We start from the raw sequence: 12,810 nt of genomic DNA, 5'->3' as shown, positions 1-12,810 counted from the left end.
TCTATAAAAGAAAGCAGGAATCCCTCAAAACAAAGGACAGTCAAATAAGTCAGAATGAGTATGTAAGGGGCCTTGTCCTTCATCCCACCCTAGCAGTCTTTTTATCACTTCCAGAAAGTCATATCCTCCATTTCTCACTCTTTGGCAATAGGCTGTTTCAGACTAATGGGTTCTGAGACTGATTCAGCAGGGGTACAGATGTCAGTGGGGAGAGATCCCTCCTTTGCAGGGAATTATTCAACATCCTCAGACTAAACCTCTCTGTTCCCTCCTATCCTACAGCAGTGCTTTATTGGTGTGTGTGTGTGTGTGTGTGTGTGTGTGTGTGTGTGTGTGTGTGTGTGTGTGTGTGTGTGTGTGTGTGTGTGTGTGTGTGTGTGTGTGTGGGTTAATAGAAATAGTTCTCTTTTCCCACTGAAGAAGAGATTTTCATTGAAGAATGTTTCTGATGCTATAAAACGAAAAAAGATTGGAGTCAGCTATGGACCTTTTTCTTAAACCAGTTTGTGATAGTGCCCAAGTTCAAGATTCTTTCCCAACACAGTCTCTTACCCCTTCTTCCCCATTTTAGATTTTTTAGCAACCTTAGATTTAAAAGGTACTTATCATCACATTCCTATACATTAAGGATTCAGATGTTTCTTAACATTTTATGTGTCTGGATCACATTATCCATTCTGTGCCTTACCCTTTGGGCCATCCATTGCCTCAAGAAAGTTCACAAAATGTCTAGCTTTAGTTACAACACATTGCTACAGGGTATCCACAGTTTTCTATATTTAGATGGCTTGCTTACCTATACCGACTGTTTTTCAAAATGTCAGGAATCTCTTTCTTTGGTGAGAGATCTCATATCCAGGCTGGGATTCCAAGAGAACCTTAGTACAAAGAGCTTTTCTTCCACAGAAAAAAAATACAGCTATATTTAGATATATTCCAGATTTTTTCCCACAGATCACTCTGGTGTTACACATACAGCCACTATGGACTGGGGGTTAGCAATGTATTCTACGACTGTCAGGGTCCCCTTAGTGGGCTAGGGAGGTAGTACCTCTGGACTCTGAGTCTCATGGCAGCTATGATTGTCATGATACCTCTGGCAAGACTCCAGATGAGAAATATTTGATGGTATTTCAAGCCACTTTGGTCCCAGCACCCACAACCGTTATCTTTTCAGGTTCCAGTTCTGGGATGAGTGAGGAAAGAAATCACTTGCTGGAGACATTGAGTACCTTGAATCTAGGTATCTCCCTCTCCTTCCTGCTCCACGGAAGTCTGTCACCAAAGTTACCTTGCATTTTGATAGGGGATCAGAGTTAAGGGGGATAAAAGTGCAAGATATCTGGGATAACAAAAACAGACACAGGCACATAAATGTAAAAGAGATGTTTGCTCTTATCAGGGACTCAACTCTCTAAATCATCTTTGGTCCCCAGGACCACTTCAAGTTGTTACAGACAACACCACAGTACATTAACAAGCAAAGGAAAACCAGGTCTTTCCCATATGCAGACTAGACATGTTATCACAGGATAAAACTTTACAGCAGAATCTCACTCTCCTTCCTACTTCCTACATTCAATCAGATCAAAACTGCGTGGCAGCCAAGCAGGGCAGGATAAATACAGAGCTTCATGAATGGAAATTAGATCGGGGGTGTCTTCTAAGATCTGATCCATCTGTGGGGAGTTCCTTGCGTATACCTTTTTGCCTTCTTAATGAACAATCAGATGGCAAAATTCTGCTTCACAACTTCATGCAAGAAGGCCTAGAAGACAGCTGTTTTTTCCTTTCCTTGAACACGAACTTTCCTGTATGCTTTTCTACCATTTCTACTGATACTCTACAGATTATTATGGTGAGTCCCTTCTGGCCTAGGCAACAGTGGTTCTCTCATCTTCTGGAACTGGCCAGGGGCAAAACGTTTCTTCACAGACTGGATCTAGTCACACAACAGAGAAGAAATTGAAAATTGTGAACATATTTTCTGGAATATAAAGAGTTGGCAGACTAAAAATTCCCTGCAGACTACTCCATCACTAACTAATGGTGTAACTAAGGAAATTATTTTTTGAACTGAATCAGAATTGCCTAGACATAGTAAGGCTTTTCTGAGTTTAATTGTGGTGGCTGCCAAAAAAATAAGATTTACTAGAAAATGAAAAGTAATGTCTAAGCCAACTGTACTGAAGATGTGAATATGATAACAGAGATAAAACAGCAGGAAATGGGAGCTTAAGATAAGGGTAGGAGCAAATTACATGGAAAAATGGGAATGCCGGGAACGATACATGCAGAATAATGTTTTGAAGGAGGAATGAGGTTTAAGGGAAGGCAGGAATTGAATGAGCTTTGTAATGTTTGACTGACACTGACTGGATAGATCATAAGTGATGTATAATGTTTGCAACTGAAAATATGTAAATGCGGTTTATTTTAATTTGCATAAATGTGTTATTGCCTATGTCATAAGTAGTAAGTTAATAAAGATGTTTCCTTTTTTTTTGTTAAAGAACAGGGACATTTTATATGTCCCAGCCCAAAACAACTTTAACTGACCACCTGGATCTTAGGGTCTTACTCTCTGTTAGGCATTTATTTACTGAGGATGTTCAGGAGGTACCCATTGGGGCAAGAAAGCTCTCTACTAGAAAATCATATATTAGGAAATGGAAAATGTTTTCTAGTTGGTGCCAAAAACAAAACAAGAACCTATTCAAAATAGAGTTTTTCTTTTTTACAATATTTGTGTGAGTTGCTTTTTTATTGCCTGTTTTACTCCTCCATCAAGGTTCATTTGATGGCCATTTCAGCATGCCTGCCCATAGATCCCCCCCCCCATTTTTCAAGACCTTCGCTGTCAACATGTTTTTGAAAGGAGGTTTGCACAAGAGACCTTCAAGAAAACCAGTAGCTCCTCCTTGAGACATTAATTTTGTGTTAGAGAAGCTAACATTTGCTCCATTTGAACCAGCTTATCTCTCTGACTTGAGGTTCTTAACATGGAAAACAGTTTTACTGCTTTCTCTGAGCTCTGCAAGAATAATATCTGAGTTGTAAGCTCTTATGGTGGGTCAACTTTTTTCATTTTCCACAGGACAGGATATCCTTGAGAACTATCTATCTACCATGCCTTGGTTTAATTTGCAGCTTTTCTTGGAAGGGTTTAATTATAGAAGTATTCTCGAAACAGCAGCATTGTCATCTGTACATACTTTTACAAAGCACAAGTAAGATTCTTTCTGCAGGTCTAGGTTAAGTTTAGCTATTACTATTCTCTAGGAATTCCTGGACCCTTCTTCTTCTTCCACCTCCCAGTTATTCTAAGATATGGTAATATACCCATATAGTTTAGGCTACTGCAACATTGATCAATATGAAAAACTTAATACAGTTGTGCAAATAAATTTACCATGGCAGTAGATGTTGAAGTGACCACTGCTGCAGTAGCCACTTCCTGCCTCCATCTCCCTTGTGTTTTGATGTGTTTTTATGCCAGTGTGTGGGCATTTTTTGTTATTCCTAGCAATGTCTTTTCAGGACTCAGCCTCCCTCTCTCAGTTATCATGAAAGATCTGAAGGTCTTAGCACCCAAACCTGTCCTTTTATCCAGCTCAGTTTAAGCTAATGGTTTGGGTAAGTGGAAGGTGCTCTGAAGCTCTGGAGCATATAAAACATATAGCTTTGGCTACTGCAGCAGGTATCATTTGAGCATCTTTTGTTACAGTAAATTTATCTGTACAACTATACTTTTCTATAACCCACAATGTTTACATGCAAATTTGCATTTTAGCTTGACTGAAAATTCTTAATGCACATTTAAGTAGCAAAGTCTGTGACTGTGTCTATGTGTGTATGTTCTTTTGATCAACCTCAGAAACCAGCATTTATTGTCCCCAATATGGTAGGACATACCATAAGAAGCAGAAGCATGAACTTTGATTTGTCTGCTTCTGACAATAGTGCTGACAGCTCAGTGTATATTTTTTATTCTGAATTTGGAAATTGCCAATCTATCCTCACTATATCTACTTTCACAATATAAAGTGTACACCAGGCTGTCTAGACTATGGCCAGAAACCGACCAAAACCAGATTCTATGCCATATCGCAACTACCGTTGTTGCTCACCACTGTGTAGTTTAAGTGTTGCAATGTCCAAATACCACTCAGACACTAGAGTTTAATGTTGCCTGTTAAAACTTCTGTCCTTCGTTCATTTATTCATCAAGGTTTTTCACACACAGACAATCTTACTGAATGTTATACTCAAAGGCCATGCATTCATGTAAAAGTACATGTCCCATTCACAAATGGAATGGGGTGATGAGAGACAGTCGTTTCATTTATAATTTTACTATGAAATTTATGTGGAATTATTCTTAATGCAGCAACAGTTGGCCATATACACATCTGTTCAACACATATCATGTGTATACACATTTTATTACAGTTAACAGTAGAAGAAAAAAGTAAAAATGCCCTTTTCAGGTCAATACATGCCCCTCTGGACGTCCCCCCCCCCCCCCAGTCTCCAGCATCTTTGCTCATTTAGTACCCAGGTCTACTCCACAATGTTTTACCCTTCAGTTTTAATTTAAAAACAAAAGGTCTGTGGTCCATTGTCTGATACAGGGCTCCTTACTTCCTCTCTTATAGAGTGCCAGGTCCATTGCTTCTTCAACTCTAAACTGCTCTAAGGGGCAAAAAAAAGGGTTTTAAATTGAAAAAAAAGATCCGGGGCCTGTTGTTCTTACTTCTCTTTAAGGAATGCCAAGTCATTTGCACCAGTTTAAAAAAATATTTTTTAACTTCCAAAAATAGTAGAAACTGCTTGCTACAACTTATAAAAAGTGTTTTAGTTCCGACCGCAAAAGCAGTATCAGATTTAATTTCTGTACCAGTATGAAAATGAACTGGTACTTTACTACATACTGATCTGCATCAGTGGATTGCACCCTCCCTAACACTTTCCACCACAGATAGTTCCCCCTTCACCTAATGATGACTGTAACCCACACCACTGTGTTTTCTATATGTTGAATTAATGTCTGACATTGAGTGAAATCAAACCATGCAATGACTTGTTAACCCCAATAAGATCACTGCATACATCATGTTTCCTGTTTTGTGCCATGCACATCATGTCCTAGACATTGCAGTCTTGCCAGTTCTGATGCAAATTCCACATATTGATATGTAAACACTACCAATGAGCATGGCTCGTCATGCATCATCATGTATCATCATACATCACCATGCATCATCATGCATCATCATACATCATCATGCGTCATCATGCATCATCATGTATCATCATGCTGCTCATGATCATCAGCTAGGGTTGCCACCTTTTCAAATGGCCAAAGTGGGACATTTTTGGTACAAACATCAGATTTTACAGGCCGACACTAACCCACGGTCAGTACAAAGGATAGAACTTAACTTTTTTGCCTAAAAAACAGCTTATTCTTGTAGCATTTTAGTTGCTTATTCTGTTTCTTATAACATTTAGGTATTTTAGATACAGGATAACTGTTTTATGAAACTATTACATAAAATATAGGAAATAATTTTGTCCTAAAATCTCAGGACATTTGCCATTTTTACAATTTTTTGTCAGGACACAACTTCCGAAAGAGGGACTGTCCCTCGCAAAGTGGGACAGGTGGTAACCCTATCATCAGCAGCCTCACCTGCTGCTTTTGATGTTGCTGTTGCTAGATGGCATAAAGCAGCCACATAGTCAAGCTGTCCACCCTGCCTCTATAATACTGTATTATGAAGCATGGAATAGACCAGAAGTTTCTTCAAGATTATACCAGTTAGGAACTGTAGGGAGTCTCCAGATATGTCCAGGCATAAAAGAACATGTCTTCAGTAGTCCAAACACATACTCAGTGATGTTCTATGTGTGAGTATAAGCAGCATTATAAGTAATTCATTTCAGCAGTACATTTGTGGTTTTACATGGGGAGGGGTCATAAACCAATGTACAAGTGGGTCTTCATCATCATCCTCTGCAAAACATAACAGAAGAAACTTTTTTTTGGGAGGGGGATTGTCTAACTACATAATTTATGTATGGATTGACTTGTTTTCTGGATGCAGCACCAGCAGTTACTAACAAGATGAAGCTAAATCCCAACATTGGTAATGAATACACAAATGTAAAATATGCCAGATGTGCTAACTACCAGAATGCCCCCCCCCCCACCACAAAAAAAAAAACACACACACGCACACACTCTGGTAATAAACTCCTGTACATTGCAGGCTCTTGAGCAGTTGAAGGAATGATAGACAGCCTTTCCTATGTCTATAAGCTGGACGGACCCTAACTCACTACAAGAGTATGGTCTATGGCAATGTCTAACTTTAACCCTGCAGAGGGAAGAGAGGAAACTATATGCCTAAGAGCATCTATAGTACTCAGTTACTGAAGGAAGTGTGCAGTATTTGTATATGCCATGCATGATGCTCTCTTCTTCATGTTCGTTGGAACTGTATGTGCTTATTAATGTGCAGCAACATAATTTAAGGAACTTATTGAGTATTCATAAGGGAGGAGCTTAGACATTATCCAAAGTGTTACCTGCTGGCTACTGAAAGGTCCTTCTAGCTAAGCTGGTCACAGCCGCACATACCTACCTGGGTATTGACAGGAACATGAACATCACATATTTCAGCATGCAGGTGAGATATGCTTAGCAAGCTCTAGATGATATTCTGGTAGACTGCATCTGGTCTTCAGTAAGGACAGAGTAAGTCAGGCACTGCCTATAACATTTACAAATCCTTAGTCTGCAAGGATGTTCAAGCCATTCTATATAGCCAGCAGGCACAACAACATAGTGCGGTTCAATACAAATTGTTCTAACTGCAAACCTGCCTACTAGCTGCTATTTTTCTATGCAGTTTTCCTTAAATAGTGTGTGCAATGACTGTGCAGATGACTATGAATCATGCATTTAGATGGTTCATTAACATGTATTTCTGTACTAATTTTATGGAATGTTATAATTTATTATCTACATCTATTTATGCATTTATTAACATGAGTTTCCTTGGTTTGCAGTGCTAGCTGTTAACCACCTATGCAGCTGAGGTCTATGGACTGGAAACATCCTACACATTTCTTACAATCACAACAAAGTCCCTTGCATACAATTCAAGTAATTTACGAATTATCATCATCTCTTTTTGGCTTATCCCAGTTAGGGGTCACCAAAGCGAAATGACAGTCCACAGAATGATTGGCAGTGGAGTTTTACAGTGTCAGGTTGCCAGCCTGGTACCCAACCTTCCACGGAAGGCACACACATGCACACACTCACACCTAGGTCCAATTTAAAGTGGCCAGTCCACCTACAGCATGTCTTTGGGATGTGGGAGGAAACTGGAGCACCCAGAGGAAACCCACATGACCACGGGGAGGACATGCAGATTCCGCACAGAAGGCACCTCAGCCAAGAATCGAACCAGAGAACCTCTTGCTGTGAGGCGGCAAAGCTAACCGTTGCACTGCTGCGGCTGCCCTCAAGTAATTTATGAATGATTTATTAAAATTACTAATATTTTAGGATTAGAACACAGACTAAAATACTAAATCCTATTATGATAATAGCAAGAAGGGACTTCCAGAATTTATGTTAATATGCAAATAAATCAACCCCTGGAACAGTGTGGCTCTTACCTACACTTTATATAAAATTACAACACACAGAGTTGATTAACCATCACATTAACACAACTACTGGTCATATACCTTACTGCTCAAAACTAACATAATGTTTATAGAATAGTGAAAGCATATGAGATTAAAAAAACTGACACAGGAATATTGTATTTTGTAAGGCTATATTTGCCCCACTGTAAACACCGATTTAAAAATTTGTGTTTTAGCATTTAACATCACATTATACATATCCACATATAACATAACAGTGTGCTACATTCTGGAAGAGCTATCCAGTGGATAATGCAGTAGAAATGCTTACTCTAGACATAATTCTAACCCCAGGGCATCTTTGAAGAAGAATGAAGCTTCTAAAGAACACTTGTCAGGAGTATAACAAAATACATACAAGGTTCCATTATTATCAAAAATAATTTTCTCCCAAGTAACAAAAATGCATTTCTCTTAATTTTAGAATGTGTTCGTAGCAAAAAGGTATTCTTATCCTCAAGTACATATGAGCAGGAATACTTATTTGTGCCAAAATAAGCTATGGAATTGTTACCCATACTCTTTTTACTGTATCCATGCTAGTAATTTTATTCCCATTTACGTATGCAATAAGCTGTTTCTCTCCATTCTCTAAAGTACTAAAGTTTGAGGTTTTGCTTACCATCCTGTAACTATCCTTGCAGATCTGCAACTACCTGATGTAAAACATGCTGACATTTTCTCTGCCAAATACCTTAGGCTACTCCAAAAACTTTTATATTTAAAGAATTCAGATCTGATATTCTACATGACTGAATGCATATGTTATAAGTGTCTGAAAAATCTTCTTGTACATGAAAAGTATTACAATAGTAGCAAAAAAAGAACTGAAACTTGTAATATATAACAGAACTTTCCTTTATTTATATGTATAACTTTAAATGGACATTCATACCGGTATCATACCGGTGTCTTTTGGGGCCGGTGAGATGAAGTTACAGATATTGTTAGCTATTGTTAGGGAGAAGGTAATATTTTTCTTGGATGCACTGCTTATGACCGGACGACCATGCTGTAGTTGTGCCATCAGGATTCCTCTACCTACAGCTGCTCTAGGGTCAGGGGTAAGGAGGTGAAAGGTCACAATACTGGTCACTAGTGGTGTTAGGTAGAGTATACTGGTTTCTAAAAATGTTGGAAACATATGGTTATGATTAACAGTGAGCCTCTGTCATTATATTGATGGGTCTGATAGGGATCATTAACAGTGTTAGGAGGTTTATTTATTGGAAAATCTTCTTCAGTGTCTAACATTAACCCTGCATAGGGAACTGAGGAATATATATGCCTAAGAGCATCAGATAACACAAGATAAGCAAAGATGCTTATCCAAAAGCCAGGATAAGTAATCTAAAAACAAACTTATTTTTTTAAATGAGCACCAGGTGTGTCAAATAAACAGATTGCCTACATTTGATGTAATTAGCATCTCCCATTTTATATATATATTTATATATGTGTATATATATATATATATATATATATATATATATATATATATATATATTTATATATATATAGATACACACACACATGCATATGGATTAGATTTAGATCATCAAAATTTCACTTCGTCGACCTTTAAAATCGTGAGATGATTTTGCCAAAATTCTAGTTTAATGAACATTCAGATCACTGCAATTTTACCCCGGGAAAGGAGGCACTTATACAAAACTAATAAACACCAGAGGATATCAAACCCACCCAAGTGGGGGCTTTGCCCCTCACACCCCCCAACTAAATATACAAACATTGAGATTGCAATAAAGTGGGGAAAAGGTCAAAGTTTCCCATGTTTGCCAACTGTCTCCTTTCCCAGAGATAAAATTCTGGTGATCTGACCATTCATAAAGGTAAGTTTTCTGTGAAGTTGCCTCGTTTTTTCAATTTTGACAAACTGAAATTTTGATTATGTAAAGGAGACGCAAATATATATTTTTATATATACATATATATATATATATATATATATATATATTTATATATGTGCGTGTATTTATATATATATATATATCTATCTATATATATATATATATATATATATATATATATATATAGAGACAGATAAATATATGTACTGTATATATATATATATATATAGACAGATAAATATATGTACTGTATATATATAGACAGATAAATATATGTACTGTAGATATATATATATATATATATATATATATATATATATATTTATAATAAATACGTATATGAAGCTCAGTCATGTGACTGTACAACAAATTGAAATGGCTTACCTCTGGTTCTTGGCAGTATCTTTACCTGGAGAGAGCATACTGTTGAGAGTCTCAGAACTCGTATGGCATTTGGAATGTATAATTTCTTACAGATTGTATTCTTCCTACTCCTTACTCCAATCCCCAGCAACTCCTTATACCATGTCACCGCTTGCTGTATCATCTTCATTAAGTCTATATTTCTGTTGTAATCAGTTAATAAATGGACTGACACAAATTTGCACCTGGTTTATCATGTGGGCTTTACTCAATATGTGAGCTGATTTCTAGTAAGTGCTTGCAAATTGTGAAAAAAACTTGTAGTGTGTACTTAAATGTATATTTGGTAAGCATATTCTGATTCTTGTGATCATTTACCAAGTAATACTTGTATTCTTCTTTCCTGCCGGATGGTAAGTTTTGTGGTGAAGTAATCTAGTTTTCTATCATCTGCACCACTTGATACTCCTTGGCATTCTTCTACAATCTTGGCCATTCATTAAACACATGCTTTAATCAACGTTCTTCCTAGATTCCCCCTGAAAATAAAAAAATAAATTCCCCATTATCTTTTTATGTCCTCTTTCTCCCCTGTGTCTGCTTAGACTTGTGGCTGTTTTTTTTTTCTGTTACTGAGGCTGCTTAATCCCTTGTGCCACCATCAGATCCTTTCCAAGTCAAACCAGATGAAACTCTTCATTAAGTGGACCTCCTGACTCTTCAAGAGTTCAATCTAGTCTGAAATGTGCAGATCGCATTTCTGTATTCATTATACCAATGAGAGATGAAAAATGCTTGAAATTATTTAAAAGTCAGTTAGGTATAAAATAAAATTATATATTTCATTAACAAATGCAGAACCTTTTGAACAGTTAAATCTGCTCATCAATATTTTCCCATAATTACTGAAGTAACTCTGAGTACTATAAGCACATTTGTAAGTACATGATATAGTCATAAAATAATGCTTCCTGTACAGAAATTAGATGTTAAATGCATATTCCAAGTACTAGAGGTAGTGATAGTGGCATGCATGCATTCCTAATACAAACAAACATTCACTTAAAAACACTCACTCATTTGTACATATACATACATACATATATATATATATATATATATATATATATACTCTCATGCATATATACATAGAACATATTCACTCTCATAACTGTTAATATACATATCAATCACCTACTTATAATTTACAAACACATGCACACAGTTATATGAGATCCCTATTAATTATTCAAACTTTTTAAAGTTTGAATGTCATATGGTCGACACCATATGATCAAACTTTAAAAGGTTCGAAGGTAAAAAGCAATGGCTCCATATGGCACAGAATGGGAACATTTCCCTTTTCTGCACTGAACTGCAATCTCGGAGTTGGTATATTTAAGTAGGAGGTGTGACGTGAGCTGCTCAGAGCATTGAGGTAAGTTTTTAAAATTTTTTTTATTATATATTCAATGTTTAAAACTTCGCTCATATGTTGTCGAACATATGAAGTCTGAAGTTTTGAAAATTAGAATATATAATATCGACCCGTTATAGATATGCATATCCATGCAATTACATTATGCATATATAAACGTATGCAATATACACAAATATGTAATTTTAAATTGTAACACCTTTTCATTATACTGCCATATTCTGATTATTACTTTTACCTTCTCACCCACGTTACTAAATGAGCTTTAAAAGTTTAATGATATGTGATCTTGATATGTATTGTTGGCATGATAGTTATAGGTTAATGTCTTATAGGTGTTGTCAGTTTTATTTATTTCCTCCATATAAATGCTTAAATGCTAGACTATTTACAGCATTTAAAGTATTTTCTATAGTAGGACTAATTTGAAAAAATATGACTATATAAAATGTCTCAATCAAATAGAGAAATTTGAAATGCATTATTTCTGGGATATTTTGATATATTCAGAAATGCATAATATTATTCTTTATTATTAACATTTCCAACATTATATTTTGTGATCTTAAATATTAATATTTCTCAAATTAATACTCTATATTGTTTTTCCTATTAACATGACTTGTGGTGCCCTAAATAGTTATAATGAATAATATTTTTAAATTAAGAAGCAGTAGCAACTGTTTAGCTTGGTAACTTTGGGATGGATTGGTTGGTATGTGATTTTATGATTATATCATCAAGTCAGGGAATTTGCATTCCATAAGGGGAAGTTTGAATGTATATAAGTCTGAATTTTTTATGTATCTGTCCATAACAACAATTATTAGTATTCGGTTAATATATTTTAAGCTACATCATCTTAAATCTTCATTGAAGAGGAGCAGCTTAAGCAAATATTTAAAATTGCATAACACCCACTTAATTGTCTTACAAGAAATACATTTGTTATCTGAGACTGTAGAAAGATTGATGTTAAAAGATTATTCTACTCTTGTAAGCTCTCATTTTAAATCAAAAGGAGAGGCACTCATATTCTTTATAGAATTTCATTACTTATGCCTAAAGTATTAAATACCTATTCAGATAAAATTGGCATATCAGGTTTAGCTGTAGTAGAATTTGACAAAAAACTTATACTTTTGTGAAGTCTTATTGGATACTTGGAATTGGAGGCAAAGTTGCTAAGAAAGTTTTGGATATTTTATCCTTTTCATACAAAAGATGAATTGATTATTGTAGGAGATTTTCATTTTATTCTTTCTAGTAAAGACATAACTAGTGATAAGGTTCATAAGCTATCCTCAGTAGCTAAACACTTAGATGATTTTATTAATTCTCAATATTTGAGAGGTACCTATATTAACTCAACTAACTCTCTTAACACATTTTTCTTATAGATCTGGCATC

Source organism: Protopterus annectens, chromosome 2.part1 (assembly GCF_019279795.1).
Source record: "Protopterus annectens isolate FY-2018-M chromosome 2.part1, PAN1.0, whole genome shotgun sequence".
Lineage (NCBI taxonomy): Eukaryota > Metazoa > Chordata > Ceratodontiformes > Protopteridae > Protopterus > Protopterus annectens.
This window is presented reverse-complemented; position numbering follows the sequence as displayed.